The sequence below is a fragment of the Triticum aestivum genome, chromosome 4A, assembly GCF_018294505.1.
Source record: "Triticum aestivum cultivar Chinese Spring chromosome 4A, IWGSC CS RefSeq v2.1, whole genome shotgun sequence".
Classification (NCBI taxonomy): domain Eukaryota; kingdom Viridiplantae; phylum Streptophyta; class Magnoliopsida; order Poales; family Poaceae; genus Triticum; species Triticum aestivum.
The window spans coordinates 192,684,449-192,693,103 of NC_057803.1; positions in this window are offsets into that span (position 1 = coordinate 192,684,449).

The following is an 8,655-nucleotide window of genomic DNA, read 5'->3' on the forward strand; positions in this document are numbered from 1 at the left end:
GGGGAAAACTGCTCCTGTAGTGCCACGGGGGCTGTAACCTCAAACGGGGCGTTGACCATCTCAGTATCTGGGGTCGCCTTGGTGGTTGCCTCCATCTTCTTGGAGCTCTCTGTCTCGTGGGGATCAGCCTCCCGCGTCTGCTCCAATATCGGCAGATCTTTTCCTGGTTCTCCTTGGTCCATCATGAAACTGACGAATACTAGGAGACCACTGAAAGGAAAACACAATCGCAATGACAATGAAACAAAAAAGAGAGTGAGGATCGGTTACTGCTTTGTGAAAGTTCTTTTTTTTCCTCTGAACGAAAATATACCAACATCACGGATCCGCTTACCTTCCCTTCGTTCGGAGAGAAGAACAGTGGCAGATGCAAGTGTTGCCTTTCTTGAAGACGGTGAGGGAGAAGGGGATTCAGTGAAGAGTGAAATGATGGTTGCTTCGTCCGTCAAACTTAGACTGCAGGGAGGTGGGGTTTTGTGATACGACAGCTCGTTACTGCCATGCTACGACCGGGGTGACTCTCCGCCTGCATACTGCCTTCTAATTTGGTGGATGGCAATTAGGCCCGCGCGCTACATGGCCCGCATGTCGATGAACAAAAGTATAACGGCATTCAGTAGAGGGAGACGTTTCAATGACCTAGGAGGAGCCAGAAGTGGTAGAGTGTCTCCACTGTACTAGTAGTAATTGTTTTTCTGGGTAGCTGTAGAGTGTCTCCACTATACTAGTAGTAATTGTTTCTCGGGTCCCAAGACAAAACAGCCCATCCACACTAGTAACTAGTAAAATCAATTCAAAAGCCCATATATTTACTGAATGAGATGCGCTACCCACACCCAACACACCGCCCCCCCCCCTCCCCCCAAAAAAAACCTGGGTGCTCTTCTTCCTCCTCGCTCCTACAGAAAACCCCAGCTCCCCTTCTTCCTCACTCCTATATAAAACCCCCAGCTCCCCTTCTTCCTCACTCGCACTACAACTAGGCTCGTCATTCGTTACTCTGCTCAAAACCGTGAGCGCGACGCGACGCCCTCGAGGAAAATGGAGTCGGCTGACCCCAGCGCCAAGAAGATGAGGCTCTCGCAGGCGGCGACGCCTGTTGTAGATCCCGCACCCTGCAGCGCAGGGAGAAGCGGCGACCCCGCCCCCACCGGATCCCAGGAATCCGTAGAATCTCAGGTGGACCGCATCAGCGATCTCCCGGATGCCATCCTTGGGGAGATCATCTCGCTTCTCCCCACCAAGGATTGCTGCCGCACCCAAATCCTCTCAATTCGGTGGTGCCCTCTATGGCGCACCATTCCCCTTAATCTCGACTGTCGTCAGCTATCTCTCTTCAATAATTTTGAAATCCCCAGAGCCATCATCTCCTCCCACCAGGGCTCCGTTCAAAGCCTCTGCATCCCGTCATGATACCTGAGCAAGCATACCATGCCCTGCACGGTGGACGCCTGGCTGGAATCCCCTGAATTCACAGAACTACAACTGCTTGAGTTCTACTATTCCCCTGGAAATCACATACCACATACCGAATGCCATGAACTTGTGCCCTCAGCACCGGTGTCCATCTCGGGGTTTTCGTCCTCTCTCCACACCGCCACCTTTGTGCAGTGCTACCTACCAGACAATCTGGTACTAAACCTTCGACTCCCATTTCTAAAGAAACTTTCACTTGTGCGGGTTCGTATATCGGAGGCCTCATTGCACAGCATCATCCACTCCAGTTGCCCTGCGCTGGAGTGCTTGGTGCTTGTTTTCACAGTTAGAATCGGTTGTCTCCAAATAAAGTCGCCTAACCTTGTAAGAATTGGAATTTCTTTTGATGGAAGGCAGATCATCATCCAAGATGCCCTTTCACTTCAAAGGTTGATCCTTGATTCCAGTTATTCACCGTTGCAAATAACCGTCCTCTCTGCGCCTAAACTGGAGACCTTGGGTGTAATACATGATCTTTGTGCTCATTTCAATATGGTGTTTGGCTCCACAGTTCTTCAGGTACTTTATATTATCATCTACACTTGTAACCATAAGCTGTATTTTAAATTTCTGTGCATAATTTATATATCATCTTGGAGTACACATTTTGTACTAATATTATGTTCTATGCTCAATGAAGAGTTTCTCCATGGATGGCCTATCAATGGTGCTGGATTCTGTCAAGATCTTATATATCCAAATGAATAGTTTTGATCTGAACAAGATTATTGGCTTGCTGCAATGCTTTCCATGTCTGGAGAAGTTGTATATAAAGGTGATAATTTCACGCACATTGGAAGCCCGCATATAGTGTACTAGAATTAACCGTTCAGTTGTTGCTCTTTCGACACTCTTCTTTTAGACCATAACTGTTTTCAATCTTCATGTCTATTTAGGCAACAGGACGGGGTAAGAAAGTTATAACCAATTGGTGGATTCATAAGCATCGGGATTTTCTCACTTCTCATGAGACCATGCAAACACAAGATTTGTCACATTTTTCCTGCTGAATGCGAGGTTACTATTGTCCATCAGGCTTAAGTTTATCAGTAGCATAGTTTTGATAGATGGGTGTGTCGAAGAGCAAAAAAAGGAGTTTCAGGTGGGCAAAAGAGCTTCTGAACGTGCCGGGCTTCTATTTACAACATATTGTGGTCATAATCCAGTAAATTTTATGACCCAGGATGTTCATTCTATGGACCTGACCGATCCATTTGACTGTGACTGCCGAAAACAGTGCTGGAGTTAGATGTTGTTGCCCTTTTCAATCTGGGTTTTTTTGTAAACCTAATGAACAATTAACCCTCGTGCTTTTGTACAGTTTGTAAGCTGGAGTTAGATGTTCCTGCCCTTTTCAACTCGGCTGTGACTGTCATATTTTCTTTGAAACAAGGCAAATGGCTTGCCATTCGTTTAATTTAGAGTGAAATATTGTAACAAATCCAAACCAAGGTAAATAACATCACTCTCACCGGCTGCTTGAGCTCACTGTGCATTACAGAAGCCAAGTGATTAGCCCCCACCAGCACCCACAAACTTATTTCGAACTAGCACATCAAATGGGCTCTAAATTTTCATAGGAAAGGCTGGACATCTGGGGCTCACGCCATTGTCAACATAGTCAATAAACAAGAGAATTACACTACGAGCGGCTGACACCAGGGACCCAGCAAGTCGCGCAGTTTTTTTAGGAACAAGCAGTTGTTATTTATACTAGTTTTAGCGACGGATCAGGGTAACAACGGGGCTGTGCGGGGGTTGTGGCCCGTCTAGCCAGGGTTTTATTTATGTTTACCACATCATGAGCCCAGTTGTGTTTTTTTCTTGCTGAAAATGGCTAGCCCAGTTCTATTTTTTTAAAGAAATGCCCAAACAAGGCCTACTTGCTTTATCGGCCCTGCTGGGCTGCAAATATTTCAAAATGAGGAGAGTTTCATTTGGTTTGCCCAGAAATGGGCTGTACATTTTTAAAACACATCAAACCGGGAATTAGTTTCAGTTTTTTTTCATTACAAGATCTTAAATTCCATTGATTTTTATGCGTGGACAATTATTTGGATTTTATATTTATATAAATTATTTTTCAAAATAGTTTGAATGTGAATCGATATTTGTGGATTAAAAACAGTTGACCGCACCGAAATATGCAAAATTTCGTATACTTTTTAACCGTGGCCACAATATGGGGTGTGATGCTAACAAAAAGAAGATGGGTTGTACATTATTAGAAATAATGGCAGATGGGTTGTATGATGTTTTCCATAGATTTGAGGCTGACTTGTGCGCCTACTACAGGTTGACGTGTATGCTTTCATAAACAAAGGTTGACGCACATGCAACGCCCTGTCAACTTAGTCAACACACGAGAGCAGTGACTGTTGGATGTCCATCCAACGGCTGTCGTGCTTATGCAATCTCTGCTCTTCATGCTCAAGCCGCTCAAACAAGCGCTGGCGGGACTGCCTGCTCCCTCCTCCGCGCGGCCAGCTATGCTACCGCGCATGCCTCACTGCCCGACCGTACTCCCATCGATGGCCTAGCCATCCCTCTACTCACCCACACCTGCTGTTATTCTTCGGCGGCGGCAGACGAACCAGTAAACCCTCATACAGTCATACTCCCCTCCGCGTGGGAAACAACTGTCGAGTATTCCCTGGCTCCGTGTCGTTCCCTTCCTAGGCCTCGCCGTCGTCCACCGCACTGGTGCTCTCGGCGCGGCCTGGTCAACATGGTCAATGAACGACATCCATCGGAAGTGGACTGTACGTGGAGAGGCTGACAGCTGGGTCCATGGCCGCACGCAAGGAAATGCCTCCTTATTACGCGCAAAATAATGATTCCTCCACCTGACAGCTAGGACCCACAGGAAGGGCCTCTGTATTTCGCGAAAAAAATGTTCCCCCTGCTGACAGGTCAGACCCACCAGCTATATCTTCGCACGCAAGGAAGTGCCTCCTTATTACGCCCAAAAAAATGAATACCCCCTGCTAGCTGGGACCCACCATATAGTTGGGCTGACTTGTGGGCCTACTAAGTTGATAGGGACAGAGAGCTTTGTCAACTTAGTCAATACTCCAGTGACCGTATGATGTCCATCCAACGGCCATAGTGCTTCTTCAACCTCTGGTCTTCTTGCTCCATCCGCCCAAAGCAGCGTCGGTCGTGCCGCCTGCTCCTGCCTTCTGTGGCTGGCTGTGCTACCGCGGAGGCCTCACCGCCCCCATACTACTCCCACCACTGGCCAGGCCATCCCTCCACTCATCCACGCACCCTGTTATTCTACGGCGACGGCAGCCTCACACCGCAGCCGAACCAGTGAACGCTCGTACTCCTCTCCGTGTGGGATCCACTGCTGCGTCTTGCATGGCTCCGCGTCGTCCCCTTCCTAGGCCTCACCGTCGTCCACCGCCATGGTGCTCTCGGCGCGGCGTGGTCAATGTGGTCAACGACCGACTTCCATCGGAAGAGTATTGTACGTGGAGAGGCTGACAGCCGGGTCCACGGCAGCCGCAAGGAAGTGCCTCCTTATTACGCGGAAAATAATTATTCCTCCACCTGACAGCGGGGACCCACCGGACGGGCCACCATTATTTTGCGAAAAAAATTGTTTCCCCCTGACTGCTGGGACCCACCGGACGAGCCACCGTATTTCGCGAAAAAACATTCCCCCCGCTGTCAGCTCGGACCCACCGGAAGTGCCGCCTTATTACGCACAAAAAATGAATACTCCCCCGGCTAGCTGGGACCCACCTTGCTGGGAGGCTGACTTGTGGGCCTACTAAGTTGACGGGGACGAAGGGTTTGTCAACTTAGTCAATATGAACGATCCTAGCTCCAGTGACCGTACGATGTCCATCCAACGGCCGTAGTGCTTCAACCTCTGGTCTTCTTGCTCCAGCCGCCCAAAGCAGCGCCGGTCGTGCCGCATGCTCCTGCCTCCCGTGGCCGGCTGTGCTGCCGCAGAGGCCTAACCGCCCCCTACTATTCCCACCGCCGGCCAGGTCCTGCGGCGACGGCAGCCTCACACCGCAGCCGAACCAGTGAACCCTCGTAGTCCTCTCCGCGCGGGCTTCCACTGTCGCGCCGTCCCCTTCCTAGGCCTTGCCTACTCCAGCGTCGTGGTGCTCTCCGCGCGGCGTGGTGAAGGAACGACTTCCATCGGAAGAGTATTGTACGTGGAGAGGCTGACAGCTGGGTCCACGGCCACAGCCAAGTTTTTTTGTGATTTTCCAAGTAAGTCGCTTTGTCAGGCCTGTTGGGCTGCAAATCTTTCAAGACGAGGAGAGCTTTCATTCGGCTGGCCGAGAACATGGCCCATCAGTAATGAGAAATGGGTTGTACATTTTTAAAACACATCAAACCAGCAATTAGTTTCAAATATCTTTTTTTTAATTTCAAGATTTTAAATGACATTAATTTTTATGCGTGGAGAATTTGTTGGATTTTATATTGATATGCATTTATTTTTAAAATCAGTTTGAATGTGAGTCGAAATTTCGGAATTAAAAACAGTTCGGACCGCACCGAAATATGCAAAATTTCGTATAATTTTTTAACCGTTGCCACAATATGGGCTGTAATGCTAACAAAAAGATTATGGGCTCCAAAGAAAACCTTAAGAATTAGCAAATGGGCTGTATATTATTAGAAATAATGGCAGATGGGTTGTATGCTGTTTTGCACAGATTTGAGGCTTTCCTAAGAAAAAGTTGACGCACAAGCACTGACTGTTGGATGTCCATCCAACGGCCGTCATGCTTCTTCAATCTCTGCTCTTTCTGCTCCAGCCGCTCAAACACGCGCCGGCGGGACTACTCCCTCCTCCGCGCGGCCGGGCTGTGCTGCCGCGCAGGCCTCACCACCCGACCGTACTCCCATCACTGGCCTAGCCATCCCTCTACTCACCCACACCTGCTTTTATTCTCCGGCGACGGCAGACGAACCAGTAAACCCTCGTACAGTCATACTCCCCTCCGCGTGGGAAACAACTGCCGAGTCAAACCGGCAATTAGTTTCAAATATCTTTTTTTTAATTTCAAGATTTTAAATGACATTAATTTTTATGCGTGGAGAATTTGTTGGATTTTATATTGATATACATTTATTTTTAAAATCAGTTTGAATGTGAGTCGAAATTTCGGAATTAAAAACAGTTCGGACCGCACCGAAATATGCAAAATTTCGTATAATTTTTTAACAGTTTCCACAATATGGGTTGTAATGCTAACAAAAAGATTATGGGCTCCAAAGAAAACCTTAAGAATTAGCAAGTGGGCTGTAAATTATTAGAAATAATGGCAGATGGGTTGTATGCTGTTTTCCACATATTTGAGGCTTTCCTAAGAAATAGTTGACGCACAAGCACTCACTGTTGGATGTCCATCCAACGGCCGTCGTGCTTCTTCAATTTCTGCTCTTTCTGCTCCAGCCGCTCAAACAAGCGCCGGCGGGACTGCCTACTCCCTCCTCCGCGCGGCCAGCTGTGCTGCCGCGCAGGCCTCAACACCCGACCGTACTCCCATCACTGGCCTAGCCATCCCTCTACTCACCCACACCTGCTGTTATTCTCCGGCAACGGCAGACGAACTAGTAAACCCTCGTACAGTCATACTCCCCTCCGCGTGGGAAACAATTGTCGAGTCTTCCCTGCCTCCGTGTCGTCCCCTTCCTAGGCCTCGCTATCGTCCATCGCCCTGGTGCTCTCGGTGCGGCGTGGTCAATGTGGTCAAGGAACGACTTCCATCGGACATGGACTGTACGTGGAGAGGCTGACAGCTGGGTCCACGGCGGCGGCAAGGAAGTGCCTCCTTATTACGCGGAAAATAATGATTCCTCCACTTGACAGCACGGACCCACCAGACGGGCCACCATATTTCGCGAAAAAAAATGTTTCCCCCCTGACTGCTGGGACCCACCAGCTACACCTTCGCACGCAAGGAAGTGCGTCCGGGGAAAAACGATTCGCCCCCCTGACTGCTGGGACCCATTAGCTACATCTTCGCACGCAAGGAAACGTGTCCGGGCAAAAAAAACCAAAACGATTCGCCCCCCTGACTGCTGGGACCCACCAGCCCCCCGACTGCTGGGACCCACTAGCTACATCTTCGCACACAAGGAAGTGCATCCGGGCAAAAAAATGATTCGCCCCCTGACTGCTGGGACCCACCAGCAACATCTTCGCAGGCAAGGAATTTCTTGACAGTCGGGACCCACCTGGTCGAAGCGTACGTAGCGTTGACATTCTGGTCGCGAACGTGTACGTAAATACTGGTCGATGTAGAGGCGCGCACGTGTCGTAGTAGAGGCGTGCACGTGTCGTAGTAGAGGCGCACACGTAGCATGTACACGTACGTACAGCGGCCAGGGTGCAAGAAAGAAAATATGACCACGTATGTGTACATACGGGCGGGGTCTCGAATGCCTACTCGCGCATACATGCGGCGAGGGCTCGTGTACATGGTTGGGTCGTTACGGAGAAACAGCGTCGTCGTCGTGTTCATGGGTCGGAACAGAATGTGTGGTCGTGTTCATCGGGAGGGCTTGGACGGAAGAGGCGATGGAAACGAGGCCTGGCGTACCACACAACGGAGGAAACAGACCTCCTATGGTCGAAACGGGGGTCCTGTTGATCGGGAAGGGTGTGGCGTACCGCAAAACGGAGGAAACGGACCTCCTACGGTCGAAACGGGGGTTCTGTTGATCGGGAGGGGTGTGGCGTACCACAAAATGGAGGAAACAGACCTCCTACAGTCGAAACGGGGGTCCTGCTGATTGGGAGGGGTGTGGCGTACCACAAAACGGAGGAAACGGACTTGTGTTGAAGCGCTACAGTCGAAACGGGGGTCATGTTCATCGGGAGGGGTGTGGCGTACCGCAAAACGGGACTCCACGGGATACTGTTCATCTCCACCCTCGACCCCCTCCAGCCTCCACGAGCTACTGTTCATCCACCGTCGACCTCCTCCAGCCTCCACGGGGTCCTGTTCATCCAGCCTCCACCGCGCGCTACTCCACCAGCTACTGTTCAACCACCCCTCCACCGTCTACTGTTCATCCAGCCCTCCACACCACGGGGTTCTGTTCAACCACCCCTCCACGGGCACCCCTCCACCGTCTACTATTCATCCTGCCCTCCACACCATGGGGTCTTGTTCATCCACCCCTCCACGGGCACCTCTC